Source organism: Panthera pardus, unplaced genomic scaffold (assembly GCF_024362965.1).
Source record: "Panthera pardus isolate Hobbes unplaced genomic scaffold, ASM2436296v1 HiC_scaffold_25, whole genome shotgun sequence".
NCBI lineage: Eukaryota > Metazoa > Chordata > Mammalia > Carnivora > Felidae > Panthera > Panthera pardus.
Window position 1 is genome coordinate 87,837,755 of NW_026526821.1, and position 20,881 is coordinate 87,858,635.

At 47.4% G+C, this 20,881-nt stretch overlaps 1 long non-coding RNA gene across 1 annotated transcript in view; it reads left to right on the forward strand.

The window, feature by feature from the left end:
- The window catches only part of LOC109262747 (uncharacterized), a 165,397-nt gene extending 148,369 nt beyond the window's left edge, over positions 1 to 17,028 (forward strand). The window contains exons 3-4 of the long non-coding RNA XR_002077896.2: positions 13,436 to 13,508; positions 14,275 to 17,028. This is a non-coding gene — a long non-coding RNA (uncharacterized LOC109262747). The remainder of the gene's footprint in view (positions 1 to 13,435; positions 13,509 to 14,274) is intronic.
- Positions 17,029 to 20,881: the final 3,853 nt, after the last annotated feature.

Sequence of the window (20,881 nt, forward strand, 5' to 3'; positions counted from 1 at the left end):
GACTGGCCCAAGTTCATATAACCAGTTAGTAGCTTTAATTCAAATGGATGGGTATTGGGTACATACTGTGTATTGGGAATAATAAGTTATGTTGCTGTAACAAATAGCCCCCACATTTTAATACAACAAAGGCTTGTTTTTCTCTCAAAGTCTGCAGTTAAGACTCTTCAGGGCAATCATCTTCCACTCTTGTTTCAGGCCCCTTTATTCTGGGACTCTGTCATCTCTTCAGAGGGCAGGTAATGGAACAGTTGACGAATGCATTGGTCAGAACTAGCCCCATGGTCCTCCTCCCCTCCCACCCAAGGTAGGAGGGGCCCGTTGCAGGCAGGTGGAATGTTGGCTGGCACCACTGTCTTTCCATGGCCATTCATGATGCTAGCCTGGGTCCATAGTCCCCTGCAGGGTCCCTGGACCCTACACAGGCTGAGCTCCCTCAGCTGGTGTGAGCTTAGGCCTCAGACTCAGATGAGTGGGAAGAAGTTGGTGATATTATTCAAACACATCCAGGTCCGTTCGTACTTCCTCAGGGGCTACTATTCTAGGTAACGTTCTGTGGCCCCACCCACTGGGATCGCTTCAAAAGCTTTTCCCCTTCACTGTGTCCTCCAGTCCCTTCCCTGCAATGGCGTGGGCAGCAGGCTCCCCATATCATGGCACGTACAATATAGAGAGAGACCTGAGGGGAATGACAAATCCAGCCCCTTGCCTCAGCTTAGCCTGTCCCCTGACAGACTCACCGTCAGGCTCCTGGTTCAGTCTGCTTTCTCTCTCGGCTCAGCACCATTGGCATTTCTCTGATCTCCAGATCCCTGGAGAGGCACAGTTCTTTGCTTCTGGGCTCCGGGTCTCCCCACGTGTCTAGGGCTGAACTGGGCCCCCAAGCACCTTGTCCGCATTCAGAGGCTTCCCTTTCCCTGCCTCCAGAATTCTACTAAACCAGGCTCTGCTCTCCCCTGAGGACACTGGCACAAGAGAGGCTGTTTCTACTCATCCATTCAGGGAAGATGGGGGAGAGACCCCACAGGAGTGCTGGGCGCCTCAAAGACCTTTTCTGTACGCTCCATACAGGAACAAAACCAAACCATGTGGTTTCAAAGAGCCTCCAGTTGCCTGCGATTCAAGTCCCTCTAGGGTATTTGGAAATTTAATGAAGAATTATGTGAAGTGCCTAGCACAGCATTCAAAGAAATAGTTAAAAAACATACATAGCAACATTACCTTTAAAATCTCTGATGTGGGATGCTCTCTGCATACGTGAATGCTTGCCGTCTTTCCCTGAGCGCTGTGCCCCACAGCAGAACTGGCTGGGGCATCCCCCACAGCCGTTCTTCCCTCACTGCCCTTTTCCTCTGTCAGAGCCCGCCTCCCTCATAGGGGCTGTAAAGGCCACATGGTTGTTCCTCAGCCTCCCTTGCTGCTGCAAGGACCTGTGACTTCATTTTGATCAGTGGACCTGAGGGCCTGGGGGACCGTTTTCCTCTCTACTAAACTAGGTTCATGAATGGAAACTCTGCTCTTCTCTGGCTAGAAGTTAGCATCTAGAGGCAGTGCCTAGACCTCCAGCTGCCACTTTGTGACCACGAGAAGCCAGACCAGTGTGCTGAGGTTGGCCGACCGAAAGTACAGATGAATCTCACATCGCTGATGACGTGCTTGAACCAATGAAGTAACCCTGGGACCACCGAACTTCTTGCCACTTTCAGTTAGGTGTTCTGTTACCTTTGGCTGAAGTCATTCTAACTGACACACATCTCATAATCAACAAATCCATAAACAAACTCATCAATTCCTTCCCAAACTCCTCTTCCTTCAAAGTTCCCCACTTCAACCAATGAGTTTCCTTTGCCAGAAATACTAGTAATCGCTGCTTCTTTCTCCCCCATTTCTCTCATCCAGGCTGTCACCAAACACCTTGACTCTTTTTCTGAAGTCTCTTAGGTTGCTTGCCCCTGCCAGGATGATGATGACCATCTCCTTCTGGCTCCCCCGACTCTGATTTCTTCCCTCCAGTCCATTCTGTGCAGTGTGCTGAGTGCCTCTCTTCCCCAGTCATGTCACGCCAGTCACACCTCCATGCTCTTGCACTCGCTGTCCCCTCTGCTGGATGCTCTCCTCACTTCCTTCTCACAGAACCCCTGTGAAGCCTAGACCTGCACAAGGTGTTATTTTCTCCGTGAACCTTTTATTAACTTGCCCAATGAGAGTTAGTTGAACTTGCTTTTGTATTCTACCCAGAGCTCTGGTTTTAGTAGTCAGCAGATTGTAATGAACCTCATTGCCTATATATCTCCCCTACAAAACTGCAGGCAGCTCAAGGTGAGAGATGGTATCCTAGTTACCTATGAACTTTCAGGACCCAACCATGGAAGGCAGCAGTGGCTTAGAGATTCTTAACCCAGTGAATGAACAACTATGTAGAATAAATGGACTTCCTCTTGAATGTGGGCACCTGTCCTGGCTATCTATTGCTAATGTAACAAAATTTAGTGGCTTAAAACAAAAATAGCATTTATTTTGCTTACAAATCTGAAATTTGGACAAGACAAGACTCAGGGGAAAGAGCTCATCTTTTCTCCAAGTGGCATTGGTTGGGTTGGGCCAAAAGCTGGAAGCTAGAATCATCCCAAGGTCCATTTGTTCATATTATCTGAGGTTTGGTGCTGGCTGTTGGCTAAGACTTTAGCTGAGGTTGTCAGCTAGGAACTTGTACATGGTCTCTGATCTGCTGGGCTTCCCCACAACAAGGCAGCTAGGTTCTAAGAGTGAGCATTTTAAGAGAGCCAGGCAGGAGCGGTGTCGACTCCTGTGGCTCTGCCTTAACAGTCACATGGCATCACTATCACCACATTCTATCCAGCAAGACAGGCACAAAGTCCTGCCCAGGTTCAAGGGTGGGGGAATGGGCTCTGCTTCCTGTTGGGGAAGTGACAAGCTTCTGGAAGAGCATGTGGGACCAGAAATATTGTTGTGACCATTTTTAGAAAATGCAATTTGCTTCAGGACCCCTTTAAGTATTTTAGTCAACTCTTGTCTACCATTCTCTCCAAACAGTCTTTAGTCTTCCTTGTGAGACCTTATGTGGAGAACTCCTTGGTCCTCTCCTTGTGATGTGCTTCTCTGAATGTGGTGTAGACATGTGGTTTAATGGGCAGATTATGCACTGTTAGGAAAACTGGGTTTGTAACCTACCTCTGCCACAGCCCGATTCTGCGACTTGGGATAAGTCATTTGAATTCCATAGGCTTCACTTCTTTCCTCAGTAAACAAGGAGCTGATGATACCTGCCCCATCAACTTTATAGGTCCCTCATAGTGGGAAACCATAATGGTTGCTTTGCATCTGAGTCCCCAAGTGGGAGAAGCAGGGGTTAGTAGCCCCAGCCACGTGACTTGGGGATTATTTGATAGTGGGCACAGTGGAGGCCATCCCGATTGATATCACTGAACACTGGAACATTGCTGGTCCTGATCATGTTTGACCAAAGCAAGAGCTGACGTGGTGGGAAGATGGCTCCTCGCTGCAATTCCACTCTCCAAATTCCATGTGCAGTTGGCAAGATCTAATTTATATCCAGAATCATAGCTTTAGGGGAGTCTGGGAAGTGTAGTGTTTAGCTTTCCGGACTCTACGATACAGGAAGGCATTCTCAAAGGATTGACCCTGAGGCCAATTCAGCATACCCATCAGAGCAAACGCATCTTGGAATTACTTCAGCCCAAAGCCAGGCGAGAAGAATTTGCAGCCTGATATTTGGGATGGGATGGGGTGAAGGGAACGGAGGCACAAAATTACGTGAGATGGGCTTGGGATGGCAGATGGAGCTCGTATTAACTTTCTACCTCAGATGAAGACTACTATAGTGTATGGTGTGCGTGTGACTCCTTTAAAAGATCCTCAGCACAGCTGAGAGAATATCTTTTTGCTTTATAAGTAAGGTATTAAATAGTATGTGAAATACCGAACACCAACAGATAGCATGAGACTGTGAGGTCTGTATGTCCAGAGAGCCACATCTCATTCACCCATGTACCCTTTGCAACTAGCACCGTGTTGGACATTCAATAAATGCTTTATGAAGGAATGGATTTGTTAGTGTTCCACTGAGAAACTGACTTAGAGAACTTGACTCGATGTTCCCAGTGTGGTCTGATTAATCAGAGCCTGGTGGGAACGCCCCCTCCCCTGGTCTTAATATTATACTTCTCTTAACGTGGCCCAAGATTATATTAGTCTCCTTGGCAGCCACACCACACAGATGATTCACATTGAGCTTGAGGTCAACTATAGTCTCTGGGTCTGTTTCACATGAACAACTATTAAGTAAGGCAGGGCTTCCCCATCCTGTCCATATGCAGTTGATTTTTTTGAACTAAATGCTTTTTGTAACATTTCATCCTGCTGAGTTAGTGTCCATCCTCCTAGCTTCTCAAGATCTTTTCAAGTCTTAAGTCTTAACTCGATGTATTATTCATCCCTCTTAGAGTTGCTTCATCCATGATTGTGACGCAGAGGCAATCTGCATCTTCGTGCGTGTTCATGGCAAAAGTGCTGAATGAGGCAGGCCACCAGAGACCTCCCTATGTGTGGTTAGCAACTTTGTAATCAGTGTAACTGGGGAATTGTAACTTAGCCATCTCGGATGGTATCTATAGTCTCACCATTTTGTCACAAAATATGACCAGAGACAGTTTCAGGCTGGAGCAGCGAAGCATACAGATTGCCCCCAGTCTCTGGTACCCGGGTCAAAAGGGAGAATGGGGTCAGCAGGGTACTATTCGCTTTCGCAAAGCGGCCCTGGCTCCCGGCACCTTTGCTTTCTCCTATAGGCTGTCAAAGACATTCCTTCATGTATCAAGAACCATGAAGATGTTTAGACCTGGTAACCCCACCATGGTGTTACCTGCTGTGATCTAAAAGTCCAGATGCAGGGAAATGGCAAAGTCAATGGTGGTACAAACTCTCCGTGGAACTCGATGTGTATTATTAAAACAATAATTATTTTTAAAAAGGGGGCTGGGGGAACTTAGATGTAATGTGAACTCAAAAAAGCAAGCCACAAAATGATGTTTACCCCGTGAGGGTAAATATGTTAAATCATGTGCATGCCTAGGGGGCATCCAAATATTGTAGAAACTGGGTTAAGGAGACAGGACTAAGGGCAATTTATTCTATTTTCCAAACTTTCAGTAACCCTATAGAAAGCAGCTTCTGAGACAAAGATTGAGTGAAGGCATTTTACTGAGGAATGTGTCCAGGGAGCAGAAAGGAGGGACAGCGATGTGGGGAGGAAGGGAGAGAGCTGGCCTTTAGTACAGAGGGTCACTGGGTCCCACAGGACCTCGGGGCTGCTGGTCACTGAGGGAAACTGGGAGCCCTCATCAGCTCCAGCTTCATCGCCTGCGGTGCCAGCTCTCCTGCACTCCTGGTTTTGCATGTGAGGGCGCCTAGAAGGTTCCTGGGGAGCTCCTGCTGGAGAGTGGGCATGATGCCATGCAGTGGTACCCACGGTGAGTGTGTCCAGGGGCAGGGATCTACAGGGTGGATGGCACGGGCCAGGGATGGTGGGGGAGGGTGGGTTACAGAAACTGATGTGCCGCACGGGATGGGTCCAGCTCTGCTGATGGTTTGTAACTAGAGAAGCTGTTCTATCCCCTCTCTTGCTGGACATTGGCCTCACCATCTCTGGCATCCAAATTCTATCCTGATGGTCAGGAGAACACACAGTTCCCAGGGAGGCTTGCCTTCCCAGGAAGATGGGAGTGTTTCTAGGAGGCGAGGGTTCGGCCATCTCTCTCATCAAAGTCCCTTTTTAAGCTCTGACATATTCTGGAGTGGCCCCGACACACTTTGTATCATCTGACCTGAGGACACTTTTTTTTTGTGGGAGGGGGATTGTTTTCCCACCACCTTATTCCCTGTTTGTTGTTGATGATAGTTTTGTTTTTCTTCTTTGTTTTGAGTTTTTCATGGGGCCACATTGATCGTTTGAGTGCCCTTCTCCAGACCACTATATTTCTTTATTTGGAAACTCTCTGCTTTCTCAAGGTCCACCCACCACAGCCACTCCCTTCCTGTGACATTGTGAATGGCGGGATGATAAAGTCCCCTCTTTCCTAGGTCCACATCCTTTCATGTACCACCACACGTCTCTTAGTTGATCAGAATTCGGTGTATCCTGCCAGTTCTGTGTGTTGCTTTTTCAGAGATTAAATTATCAGCCAAGCAAGAATGCAGCAGGCATCCTGGCTTCAGCGGATGTCCTTGTAACTGGAGCCCCATCACTCCAGCCAAGACCTGGCTTCTGCCGATTTGGGGACCCTGATCTTGGATGTGGAGAAATACCCCTCTTCACTCTCTACAGAAGGTCAGGAATCCTCTCAGCCTCCAAGGAGGGGGTCTCAGAGAAGGGAGCTCATAAACATGGCTGGTTTCTTGGGAGCAAGTCTTGCAATCCGTTGGAAGCAGAGGGGAGGGAGACGCCAAGCTTCAAACCTCAGCTCCATCACCCACTGGCTGTGTGACTTTGGGCAAGTTGCTAAACTTCTCTGGGTATCGGTTTCCAAATACTGTAGATGCTGGAACTTTCTTGATCTTTCCAGAAAGTGTCAGAGGAAGGTTTTCCACACATAGCCTTGATGACTATTGCCTGACAGTGAATGAAAGATGTCATTGCTTATAGTCTGATTTCAGAGAGGCTAAGTGTGGGAAAAAAAAATGCATCTTGGAACCGATGAAATAGGTTATCTATTTGTAGGGTGTTGTGAGAATTACATGATTTAAAAGATGTAAAGCAGGGAGAGCCATGGCTGGAACATAGCACAGTGTGTATGTGTGTGTTCGTGTGTGTTAGCTTTGGATAATGGAGGAGGATGGCAAAGGATGGATGCTTCCGAAGAGTAGATAGTAAGATGGCTCATCTTCTACTGTCCCTCCCAGTAAACGGAGATTTTTGTTTTTCTGAGAATCATCTGTCCGATGAGACAGTGCCCCTGGCCCCCCTTTCTTCCAGGTGTATGATGTGCTTTGTGACTAATTCTCACCAACGGTATATGGGAATCATCACTTTCCAGCTAAGGGGTTTCAAAAGGAAACATGTCTTCCCCATACCTGCCTGTCCCCTGGACAGTTGGAAAGGTCTGGGGGGCATGTGGGATGATGGAACCACAAATGGAAGAAGCTGGGGTCCCTGAATCCCCACCTGGAGGAAAGTCACGGGCTAACCCACATTGGACTGCAACAAGCCACAGTTGAGTGTAGACACTGATGTTTAGGGGTTAACTTAACTCTAGCATTACCCTGGCTAAACCCATAGTCAGTGGCATCTGTGGAGGGAACTTGGAAAAATGGGAGAATGCTTCAGAGAAATTCAAGGGACTACAAAATCAGGGTCTCACTCACCGTGTTCTAGTGCCTCCGAAAACAGTTGACAGCATCCAGCCTCCCCTGGCCTCCCCCACACAGTGCTGACTTTATACTGAAGTTTTCATCAACAGACCATTCATTCAACATGCAGTGTGTCTCTCCCACATGTTAGCACAGAGTCCCTGCGTGACGGGGCTCTGCTGGGTGTGGTCTCGGCACGGCCCCCCATCCTGTGGTCAGGCCCACTCCTGCAGCCCATTCATCATCCTGACATCCAGAAGAGACCCCATCAATCACAACACCTCATTTGCTAATGTGACTTCCTTCAGCGGCACTCCGCCAGGGAGGGAGCCCCAAACGTCCCGCGGTGGGTGGGTAAAGTCGGGGACAGCAGTCTGGACCCTACAGACCCACAGCAGGGCTTCCAGACCCCCAGTTCCAGGCCCCAGGGATTGGACCCGGGGGCTTCTGTCTGTGCTGGGGTCACCATGGCTGAGCTGCAAGATTTCCTCCAGGAAGCTGTGTGTGTGTGTGGGGGGGGGGGGTTGGGGGGAACGGGCAGGGACCACTCCAACTCCGTCTGGAAGGCTGCAAAATCCAGCGCCACTACCTGAAGTGAGCTCTGAGTTTTATTTCTTTTTTGTTTGAAAAAATAAATAAAAAAAAAAATCCAAACCCAAATGGTTTGTCTGCATTTTCGTTCAGTATGTTAGTATCAAGATGAAATAGTCTGGGGCTGCTCCCCAGTTCACCTCTCAGATCATAAAACCTCTGTAGTGACTGAAAGCAGGAGTCCATCAAGTGGCTTTCTGTTCTCCTCCTCTGTGCCCCCAGGGCTAGTTACAAGGAATCCAAGTTACAAAGTGCAGGCGCCCCTGCGGCCGCCTGGGGCCCCAGGTGGCCTCAGAAGTCGCCCTGCCTGGGATGAGTTTCTCATAACCCAGGGCCACAATTGGGTGTGACAGGTTGACCCGGGTTTTCAGAAGTACCTATCCCAGACTCCTGGGCAGGGATCTCTTCCCTCCCACCCTTCGCCCTTGCCTGGTCCAGTGAGTGGGCTCTGGCTTAACGGGCAGGGCAGCTAGAGGAAGAACCATCTAGAAGAAAGTGGCCCAGCCTACAGGTGAGACAAGCCTCCTGCGTAAGAGCTCGGTCCCCCTCACCCCTTCCAGGACTGCTTTACTGTAAACCTTTCACAGGAAAGTAAACCCTATAAAGTGAAGTATTTGCGACCCATGAGCTCTGCTCATCAAACATTGCAACCTGGGAAAAATGAAGCTGCTCCAAAATAGAAAAGAGCAAAATTGGAAACAATAAAATTTTAATGAATACATTCAAACGTCATTAATTGTTCCATTTGATACTCATGAAAATTTTCCTCCATTTGAAAACAATTTGTACCTTTTATTTTCTCGCCCTGTACGGATTCCTGCGTGTATGTGATGATGGCTGGGAAGTTGGAGCCAATTGTAAACTAAATGAGTAAACTTCAGCCAAATAATTTCAAAAGCAAAATTATAAAAATTCTTTCCAAGTATTTTATAGCAAAATAATTCCATTTAATGTGGGATGTGGGTGCATTTTAATTCTTTTATATACTCTGGGGTAGAACCTACAAAAATAAGACTGTCTAGGACCCAAGAAGTCCTGCCTCCCTCCTCCGCCCCTCCTTTCCTTTCCCTCCCTCACCTCCTTTTCTCTCTTCTCCAACGCCTCCTTCTCTGTGGTTTCCAGGAAGCATCAACAGAATCTCCTGCTAAAAATATTAATTTTTATAAAGGCACTGACTCTTAGCATTCTGAGGCTTCTCTTTGGGAGTGGTAAATGTTACACAAAAGGATTGTTATTTTTGCCTCTCTCTGGTCCCTTAGCTATTCCTAAGGACAAAATACTCTGCTGAAAGGGACACTTCCTTACAGCAAAGGAACTGAAAACACCCTGCCCCCAGCTCCTCCATGCACGACTGGCCCCCTCACTCTGGCTGGCTGGGCAATGGGTTGCCATTGTGGTGCATGGATTCTGTGATAAGCCTAGAGGTTCAGCCGGCAGCAAATAAATGCTGCAGTCTGTGCCTTAGCTAAAAGGTCCTTTTCCTTTTTCCTTTTTTTTTTAGATTTGGCATATTTTTATTTGACTATATATTGAGTTATCCATATACATATCTGTCTGATTTCACCCTGTGTCTAGAATTCCTTAGGTATAAGTTCCTCTATTGCTTTTTCAACGAGACAAGTGGGCCACCCAGCAGCCTGGCCCCTTCTTGCCAAAATGCACAGACCCTCGGGGCTCACAGGTAGCTTTCCCATCTCCTGGGAAAACCACCTTGAAGCACCTGAGTGACTCATGGAGTAGGGGGGTGGCCCACAGGCCCCTCAGCAGGGATGGCCATTTGCAGAAGGGAGCTCCTGGGTGAGGAGAAGGACTCCAAGGACACCCCCGGAAAGCCCTCCTGGCACCCTCTCAAGCAACACTGAGTTGTCTCGGCCTGGGGAAGCACGTTCCAGAATGTCCTCCGAGGTCCCCCACTAGAGGCTAGCCGCACTTAACTGCAGCTTCCCTCCTTCCACTTCCCTCACACCCTGCTCTCCAAATGGCAACTCCCAAGTGGCCCCTGCCCTGCGGCCTCAGCCCTGTCCCCTGTCCATGCACTGCCTGTGGCCCTGAGCATGCACCTGGCTAGCTCCCCTGTCTCCTTCAAGACTGAACTAAGGTACCCCCTCTCCCAGGAAGCTTTCCCCAACTACTCTCCCTTCCCAGATGCTCTGCTCTGTTCACTGTGTCAGATAAATAGATAGAGAGATAGATAATAGATAGATAATAGATGAATAGATCAATAGATAGATAATAGATGATAGATGATAGATAGATAGATAGATACATAGATAGATGAAAGGTTTAATTGTTGCTCCATCAGATTGAGGCACGAGGGAGCCTCACCCATCACTGTGCTGCCCCCACTGGGCACATGGTAATGCTGAATGAGTGGATGGATGGTTGGACAAGGGCAAGGCTTGGGGAAGCAGGAAGTTGAGACAGATATGCAAGCGGCAAGGATAAGCTGTGGTCTCCAAAGCTCCAGGGACAGCACGGGGTCACGTGAGGCCCAGAGATGAGGATGGAAAGCTAGATCATTTCCAGTTTTGCTCCGCCCCTCGTCTGCCATCTCTTGGGCGATGAGTGTGTTGTCATCTGGAAGGAAGGAAGATGCGGCCCCTGCCAGGGGAGCCTAAGTGCTGCCCTTCTCTCCTTCCCTCCCTCCCCAGCGGCAGAGGCGGGGCCCACCATGGCAGGCGACCACCAGCTTTCGGTGCCAGACCACCTGAGCTCCAGCCCCACCTCTGCTGCCTGCTCGCTGTGGAATGTGACACACATTCTTCCACTTCGCTGGGCCTCCACCTCCGTGATGGCAACGCTTGCCTTGCTGAGTTGCTGTGCGGATTTAAATACAGGAATCCATAGGAAGTGCCCAGAATAGCGCCCAGCACGCAGGAAGGCATTAGCACTTGTGATGCCAAGCCACACGCCCCACCTCTCCCTGCCTCCGGCACTAGCCTGAAGACAGAGTCAGGGGCAACCTGAGGTCACCTAGGGTCAGTCTGAATTCAGAGTCAAGATATAGCTGCACATGGGGACTCCTGAAACACCCTCAGCACGTTCTCATTAAGCCACCAAAGCGCCTCTGAATCCCAAGAAAGGAGCAGGTTCTGAGGGAAGCCTGCCTCAGGGTTGCCTCAGAGATGCAGGGAAAGGGTGGTCTTGTTCCTCACAGCCAGGCCTCCTCCATGCTGCTCCCCTACAGACGATCTTCTCGCCCAGCTCTGCACAGCCATCAACACTGAGCATTGTCAAGGCCAGGCCCTGGCACACAGCGTGTGGGAAACACTATACCTATTGTCACCCTCCCTGCCTGGGTTCAGACGCCAAAGACAACAGGGCACCACCCCAAGCCCAGTGCCCTGTGCCTGCCTGCCAGGATGAAAGCCTTCCCAGGGTGAATAGGAAGGAAGAAAGCCACCTTCTGTTCTGGAAATGTCGACTTGCCTCCCTGTCCCCTTGGCTCTGCTCTGTGCAGTGGTTTCCCCAGAGACCCAGCATCCCTATCCCGGGCCCCCATCTCCATGGTTGTAAACACGAGACTGGGGCCTAATCAGAAGCACAGCCTCCTCCAATGTTCTCCTTTCCACCCAGGCACGGCTGGGACTTTTGGGAGATGCAGAAAGGCCCATGGGAAACAAGGACACTGTCACACAATGAGGAGTGGCTTTTCTAAGGTTTGCTTTATAGAATTCGGGGGGGGGGCGGGGGGGAAGAGTACTTCCATCCATCCTTCAAACTTGGCTCGTACTTCAAAGCCCAGTTCACTCCCTTCCTCCCGGAAGCCTTCCCTGACTATCCCAGCCCACAATCCCTTCCCTTTCTCAGTTCTTTCTGCAGCTATTCTAAACCACCCCCATAAATAAGTGCGTTTGACCAGGCTGGTGGTCCGGCTGAGGCGGGTGTGGGGCCTGGGAGCAGATGCCCCTCTGCACAAATGTTGCTCTCTGATGGCTCCTGTGGCTGTGCCAGACCTCCCCACTGTCTCTTATCTCACCCACAGTATGCTCCAGGGAAGAACAAAAGGCAGCTGGCCTCCTAGACCAGCTGGGGTCACACACCTAGAACCACTTGTGAGCATCGGAACCCAGGGAGAGGGGAAGGGACTTAGGCCGGCCTGCAAGCCCATTCGAGTCTGCAGCTCATCTTTCCTCTGCTCGCCTGAACAAGGACACTCTAGTTCTTGTGCTCTGGGGAGAAGGGGGCTTAGAGAAGGTCCCTGCTCTGCTCTCTGCCTCATGACAGCAAAACTCTAATTCATTCAGGATCAGTGAGAGCTAGCCCATCTCTTTTGAAGCCAGCCAAGCTCTTTCTTCATCCTTTATCTGCTGAACATCCAGACAAGGTTCTCTTTTATTTGACTCTTGTCCTCAGGTCCCATTCTCCAGAGGGGTGGTCCCTCCTCACCTCGCTGTCCCTGACCTATCCCCTTTTATTCACTCTCCCTTCCTAGACCCTCTTGTCTTTGGCCACCTTCCCCCTTGTCTGAGGCCAGCCCTGGTTGACTAGGGCTACCACTGGCACCTGAAGGCCTTTCCCTCCTCCCAGGGGCAAAGTGAAGGGTTGTCCATAAAGTGGGGAGGCAGCCACACCCCCTCCTTACCGGGCTTCTGGTAGTCTCACGGGGCATCCCCGTTTCCTCTGGAGACCTTGCAGGCAACCTTGAGCTTATGAGGAGCCCATGTCTACCTTCACCCTTTTCTCTCTTTGCTCCCCCTGTGACCCTCTCTGTTCTCTCCTCCTCATGTCACCTATGATGTCAGGCAGGAAATAAGTGTTTCATCAAACTGTCTGATGTATATGGTTCATGAGGTGAGAAGTGGGAGACACTGGGACCCCCTCACAGGCTCTAAAACCTAAGTGGGCATGGCCATTACTCAAGGGCCTTGCCAAAGCAGATTCCCTGGCCCCCCGCCCAGTGATTCTATTTCATAGAGCCAGAATGGGGCCTGGGATTCTGAATTTTTAATGAGCACCCCAGGTCACGTGCCTCTTATCTCTGAGCCTTGCGAGGGAACAGAGCGGGATGAGGTTGGTACCCCCAGGAAGTTCACCTGCTGCCTTGGTGCCATGTGGAGCAATGGGTTTAATGCACTCTCAGAAGTAGGCAGGATCAGGGCAGCATTTGAAGCTGGCTTCTTTGAGGAGGCAGGACTTGGGCTGGATCTGAGGGCCTGGTGGAATTTGAATCCGTAGAGAGGAGGAAAGACACATCCAGGCACCGACTGGAGGAATAATGGCTCCGAGGGAAGGAAGTACAAGAGTGGGATGCCGTGGTGGGCTAATGAAGGGACCATTTACATGCTTTGCCTGGATAACCTCTTGGAGGGATTGGCAAAAGGAGAGGAAATGGAGAAGGAGGATGTAGAGAAGAAGAAAGAATGGACTCCCAGAAAGGTTGGAACTAAAGGTTTTGAATATCTAGGTAAGCCCTGAATTCCAAGTTCTGATGTCATTTCTCTCCTTTAGTCCCTAGTCAGGGCAAGAGTGCAGGTGAAGCCAGACCTGGGATGGGGATCAGTGCTGTGTGTGGACCTGGGCCCGGGTAAGTGTTCCACAACCCCAGACCACCCTTACCAAAACACTCCCCCCACCCTCCCGCCAAGCATCAGCCTTTCCTAGCTAGGATGGCTGGCCCCTAACCACAAAAGCATCTTGCAGACTTGCTGTGATGATCTGAGGCCACCTGCTGCCCATTTCCCTGCCCTGGCACCTGGCTTAGGGGCTGGCCTTGGCCTCCTCATGAATGATCCCCACTGGCCCCCCAGCCCTTTTCATGCTCACTGTGCTTATGCATGTTGGCCATGCTCAAGAATCTCCTCTCCTGTGCAAGCTCAGCGTAAATTGAAAGCCAGTGTCAACAAGGAATAAAGAATGGAGGGAGAGACCATGAGGAATGTGCCCAAGACCCCCAGGAGAGGGAGCCCTGGCCTAGGAGACCCCACGCCTAGGCTCTGGTCCCAGCTCTGTTGGGTGTGGTCTTGGGCTGGCCATTTTCCTCTCTGGGCTTCAGATCTTTTTCCTATAACATGAAGGGGTTGAAAGAGCTTGTCCTGTTCCTGGATGCTATCTCCGGGGGGAAGCCCTACAAGGAGAACATTAAAGAGATATTAAACTAAGACCAGACATTGTGAGGTCGGCGGCACCGGGGGGGAAATCTGCTTGGACTACGCACAGAAGGAGGGAGTTTTATCTCTGAGGTGGAGGCCACGGCCCAGGCAGCCATGAAGAGACACCGACAGTGTTTACCAAAACCTGATAGCAGGCACTGTGTAGCAAGTTTTGACTGATAATGTGTCATGTTTGGGCATGTAGGTGTTACCCTCATCTCAGCTGTGAGGAAACCATCTCAGAGTGCACGTGCCCAAGGTCAAACGGCTCCTGGGATGGAGCTGGGAGTCACCCTGCGCTGATCCAGGCGGAACGCAGACATCCGGAGGCCATTGGGAAAACTGTTTTGTGTGGAAAGCCTTACTCTGCTGGCGGAGGAGGCTGCCGCAGAGTCCGCCCAGCCTGGCCGCTGGCTCCAGGAGCTCCGCTGGGAGCTGCCTCTGAGCCTAACCTGTGTCCACCCCCGCGCCCAGGGAGCCAGCCTCTTCACACTCCCGGCCATGGAGCAGGCCCTACAGATTTGGAAGGGGACGTGGAGCCCCCAAAACAGAGGTTCCATTAACCCCCCAGGCGAAACCAGTCAGTCTCTGGCTAAAGCACAGCTGGGGTGTTTCAGATTAAACCGGAGTCTTCTTTGTGAAAAGGAAACGACAGAAGAGAGAGGCCCGGGGGTGCTAAACATGGTTCAGCTTCTCAACTGACCGCTGAGCCCTGGGAGAAGCACTGCTGGGGACAGGAATGATGCTTTGTGCCTTTTTCAGAAAGAGCTTTTAAATGAGTGAGGCATACAATAGAATTTCAAACATTAATTATCAATTGGTGGATGCTATGTAGGTGCCAGTAACTGTTTTAAATGCTTCAAGTGAATTAGCCTGGTGAGTCCTCACAATAGCTCTATGAGATAGATATTAGCCCACCTTACCAATGTAGAAACTGGGGCACAGAGAGGGAAGTGACTCGCCCAAGGTCACGCAGCTGGTAAGTGGCAGAGCAAGGGTTCAAGGAGAGCAGGCTACTCTTTTGACCAGGACCTCACAGGGCAGGTATGGGCCTGACGCTCCCAACCCCAGGCCTCGGCCCTCGGTGCCCCATCCTCTGTGGGTGTCTGCAAGGGAAGATAAGTGTGCATGGTCTCTTACTGCGGGGGAGGGACACCTGGGATCTGGCCCTCACCTCGAGGACTACCCTTGTTCCACAGGGGCCCTTGGCAGACTCCGCTTAAAATCAATGTAAAGTGTTTAGAATAATGTCTGGCACAAAATAAATGTTCAAGCCAGAAATTATATGTTAATATGTAGAAAAGACAAGCTCAGTAACTGGCTCTAGAGAGGATTTGGCACTTTCCAAGGGCTTGGGTTAGATTGAATTTAATGATTTGTAAATATTTATTGTTGTATCTACAGTTTAAATGCACTCAGACTAGATTTTAGATTCCACATGTAACTGATTCCCACATCCAGATTTTTCAAATCTAAAAAGAGTAAGTATAACACACAATAAGTTTTCTCATTATTTCCTCACTTTGTGTCTCAGCCTTTCCATTTCCTGCATGCCTCAATAAATAATCTTAAATCAAAATAAACAAATAAATGAATGTCTAAGCAGGAGCTATTATATGAGTACTAAAGATATTGACCCTTTGGCTGCCATTTGTCAGACATGTAACAGGAATCAACGGCCCTCTAAGACTGGAGGATCCTGGTTGGTGGCAGGCTCTCAGTTTTGCCGAGCTTCTGGAATGATTGGGGTACTTCCGCTCATGAGATAAGGCAGGGCAAGAAGAGCTGAAGTGCTCTGCATGACAGAGGGAGAAATATTTGGAGTTAGAGAAATTCTGGGATGTAGGGAGAAAAGGGGAGAAGGGAGTGAGAGAAGAGGGGTGTGGAAAGGTGTGAGTGGATTCCAGAATATGGCCCCCAGACCTCCTGAGAAGTCCGGTGGGGTAATGTTTGGTTCGAATGTGGTTCCCCGGTCTGAATCTGCATCCCAGTTGACATGAAATCGCTGTCTCAGACCATGAAGCCACTTACCCCTTTGCTCCCCAAACTGGCAAACCCAAACCGTCAAGATGCCTAGGAACACCAGGAGTTGGTATCTGGATTGCACACGTCTTTTTAAACCCGGTTTGTTATTTGGCGGTGTGTTTTCTTTATGGTTGGAATGGACATTGTGGTGTGTCTTCTTTAGGACTGTAGGACTCCATCCTCCGTCGCAGGGAAATGCTGCAGCAGGGAGCCTCCAACGGTCGGCTGTCAGAGCTACCTTGCCCAACATTACAGGTATAACAGTAACTCATGCTCTGTAATAAATTGCCCCAAAACATGGGAGCTTAAAACAACAATTATTATCTTGAAGTTTCTGTGAATTAGGAATTTGAAAGCCACTTAGGGGGGTGGTTCTGGCTTAGGGTTTCTGATGGGGTTGCAGTCGAACTGTCGACCAGGACTTCAGTCATTGGACCCAGTCCCCTGACTGGGGCCGGGGGACTGGCTTTTAAAGGTGTCTCACTAGAATGGCTGGGGGTGGGAGGCCTTGGTTTCTCACCACGTGGGCCCCTCCATAGGCCTGCTTGAGTGTTCTCATAACACGGCAGCTTTCCTTCCTTCAAGAGGGAAGCCCTAAAAGAAGCCATGATGGCTTTTGTGACCTAGTCTTGCCATCATGACGGCCGTGCTCTCTTTGTTAGAAGCAACTAAGTCCAGGCTCCATTCAAAAGGAGGAGAAGTAGGCTCCATCTCTTGGAGGGATGGATATTAGACAATTCATGGACGTATTTTTAAGCCACTAAAATGCCCCACTCCTGGAGGAGCCCATATCCAAGGATGAAAAGGCCCCCACCTTGGGACAACTCTGAAGGACTCTCTCAGCTTCAGAGCTCCTTGTGGGGTCCACCCAACCTTCACTGAGATGCAACACAGCTCAGCTTTCCCCTGGCCGATCCTGCCTGCACATGTGACATTCCCAAGAACACTACTGATAAACCTCCTGCACTCTCCACCTCAGAGCCGTCTTCCCAGGGAACCAGCTTGTGAAAATAGTGTGTTCTGTTACTGTGCTAAAGGTTTCCTGAATGTTATGCCTATTTCTTTTTTTGTGGATTCTGCTCTTGCGAGTGTTTTTACAAAGGCCTTCTAATCCCGAGACGAGATATTACCTAGATCTTGTTCCAGGTTATCAGTGATTTCAAGCTTTACTCTTAATGAAGTAGTATAATTGGGGTTTATTTTAAAATTTTTAAATGTTTTTATTTATTTTTGAGCGAGAAAGAGAGACAGAGGGTGAGCAGGGAAGGGACAGAGAGAGAGGGAGACACAGACTGTGAATCAGGCTCCAGGCTCTGAGCTGTCAGCACAGAGAGAGCCCAACACGGGGCTCAAACCCACAAACCACAAGATCATGACCTGAGCCGAAATCGAACGCTCAACCGGTTGAGCCACCCAAGCACCCCATAATTGAGATTTTTTTTAATATACATTGTGAGATAGGGACTTTTCTCTGGTATTTCATCAATTGCCCTAACGAATTTAAAAAAAAGAATCATTTTCCTACTGAGTTGAAATGAAACTGTTACATATATGCTGAATTCTGATATTTAACTGGGTTGGTTTCTGACCTTTCTATTCTGTTCTGAACGCTAGCCACACTCTTTTTTATTATTATATTTCTGAAGTATATTCTAACATCTGAGACTATAGGTTACTTTTCTTTTTTCTTCCTTTTTGATATAGTCATGAACTTATTCTTTAATGATACTTTTATGGTAAATTTGATCATTTTCCCACTTTCCAAAATCACGCTGAGATTTTGATTGGGATGTGCTAGGTGTTTTGATGTCAGTTCTTCTAAAACATCTTTACAATATTAAAACTTCCCATTAAAGAACATAATATGTCTATCTATCTATTAACATCCCATTTAAAGTTCTTCCTATATGTGTAGGGTATGGCTATATGTGTAGAGGACATATGTGGAGAAGTACGTGTATGTATACGTATGAATATGGGGTGTGTGTGTGTGTGTGTGTGTGTGCGTGCATCTGTGTGTGTGCTTTCACACACACCACTGTGTTTGGTAAGCTTATTCCTACATATGTTATGGTTTTTGTTGCTATTGAGGATATGTTTTATTATGTTTCCTAGCTGGTTATTTATGAAAGCCAATGAAATCTGGGTAACTATCTTTAAAAAAAATTTTTTTTACATTTATTTATTTTTGAGAAACAGAGCACAAGTGGGGGAGGGGCAGCGAGAGAGGGAGACACAGAATCTGGAGCAGGCTTCTGCGGGACTCAAACTCACAAACCGTGAGATCGTGACCTGAACCAAAGTCAGATGCTTAACCGACTAAGCCACCCAGGTGTGCCTGGGTAACTATCTTTTAATAAGCCACTGTTCACTCTTATGATTTCTAATACTTTTATAATTGATTTGCTTTGGTTTTCTTAGGCAAACAGTAATATCTTCAAATAATGATAATTTTCTTTTCCTCTCCAATCTTGACCCTCAAGATTCAGAGGAAGAGCACATTTCCTGCATTGTGCTAGTTTTGTTTCCTTTTCACACACAAGTAATATATAAGCATAGTCCAAATGTTATAAAAAAAAAATTTTTTTAATCACACCTCTGAAATAATACAACTGTGACTTAACAGAGAGACTTAACTGTGCCATGCATTCTCTTTTTAGACTGTTTTCGGTGGAAACATATATGCATGTGTGCACATATGTGTGTATATATAAAAACATATATGAATTTATAAATATTATAAAAATAAACACTATTTGGGGGCGCCTGGGTGGCTCAGTCGGTTAAGCGGCCGACTTCGGCTCAGGTCACGATCTCGCAGTCCGTGAGTTCGAGCCCCGCGTCGGGCTCTGTGCTGACAGCTCAGAGCCTGGAGCCTGTTTCAGATTCTGTGTCTCCCTCTCTCTGACCCTCCCCTGTTCATTCTCTGTCTCTCTCTGTCTCAAAAATAAATAAACGTTAAAAAAAAATAAACACTATTTGTAATGTGAACCTTAACCATTCTATAAAATGAAAGCATTTTCAGGAAAGTAAATATATGTCATAATTTTATATTGCTTTATGTCTTCATATCATAATCTATTCACTCAAGCTTCTTTTTTTAAAAAGCTTATTTATTTATTTTGAGAGAGAGAGAGCAGGGTAGGGGCAGAGAGAGAGAAGAGACTCCCAAGCAGGCTCCACGCTGTCAGTGCAGAGCCCAACATGCTGCTTGATCTCACGAACCATGAGATCATGATCCGAGCAGAAATCAAGAGCTGGCACCCCGTATTCACTCAAGCTTCTAATTTAGGACATTTAAGTTGTCTCCAGTTTTTGATATTCTAAATTATTTGCAATAAATCCTGTTTAGAATAGTCTGATTCCTGTCCCTGCTGCACCTAGAATAAACTCCTGGAAATGGAATATTGGTGAGTCGAATGACACATGTTCTTAAAATATCTTTGATTTATGCAGGATTGTTCTAACAATAGTTACAGAGGGATTTTAATTCTTTTCACTTCATTGGAGCATGCCTTGTCTTCCCTGTCTCCAATGTTGATTTGATCACCTGTTTCATCCTTACCAATCTGAAAAGAAAAAGAAAAAAGAGGCATCACATTTCAATATGAGTTTCTTTAATTAGTAAGGAGGTTACATCCTTCTTTTGAGGCTGCCTACCTACATAGTTTACCTAGATTTGGATTTTGAGAGGGGTGATTGTGTAATTTTGTTATTGAATTACAAGTATTCCATAGATAAAAACAATCTTAACCCCCTTTTATCATGTATTTTTTTGCAAATATTCTTTACAGTTTACTTTATGACATGGGGAAATATAATATCCATATAATTTGCTCACGTGACCTTATGAAATATCAACTTGTCAATTTGCCTCAGATTTTTTAAAGCAACAAAACATTACATTACAGCTCATGTACTTTGTGTTTCTCTCCATAATTGCATTCTACTTCCTCTCTCACCAAATCTAATCACTATCCCAGTTTTGGGGGGATATCATTAATTCCATGCATGCTTTAATAACAATACTATGTGTATGTCCACAGTACTATGTGTATGTGTATGTACGATATTGTTTTGTACATTATGTTTTGTAAATTTACATGAATTGAATCACATCATAGGTGTTCTATAACTGGCTTTAGCTCAATATCATGTTTGGAAATATATTCATATTGAAATATACAGCTATAATTCATTCATTTTAATGAAGGCATAGTATTCTATTTATAAATATGCTGCAATTTATCCATTTTCCTGTTGCTGGGCACTTAGGGTTTTTATTCTTCTAAATCTTCATTATAAAGACCATTTAATACTATTGTACATGACTCTGTACATGTCCCAGAGTCTCTCCAGGCACGTGGCAAGATGAGGATTGTCTGCATCACTGGTGTGCACAATTTCAGATTCTCTAGATGGTGCCAAATAGCTCTCTCAAGCAGTGGTACCATTATACTCTCTCCTGGGTATTGTTTCTCTGCTCCAACTCATGGTGTTACCAAACTTTTCATTTTTGTCAATATTATGGGTAAAAAAAAATCTCACTGTTTTATAGTTTTATAGTTTCCTAGTCCAAGTCAGCTTGTCTTTTCACACATTTATTGGCCTCTGGGGTTCCCTCTTCCATAAATGCCATAAATCTTTATATATTTTGCCTATTCTTTTGTTTATTTTTCTAAACTACCTGTAGCAGTCCTTTAGCATTATACATGTTGCCATGCATATGAAACATAGGCTGTTTCTCAGTCTATGGTTGCTTTAGTAACTTGTGTGCTGTTTTAGTT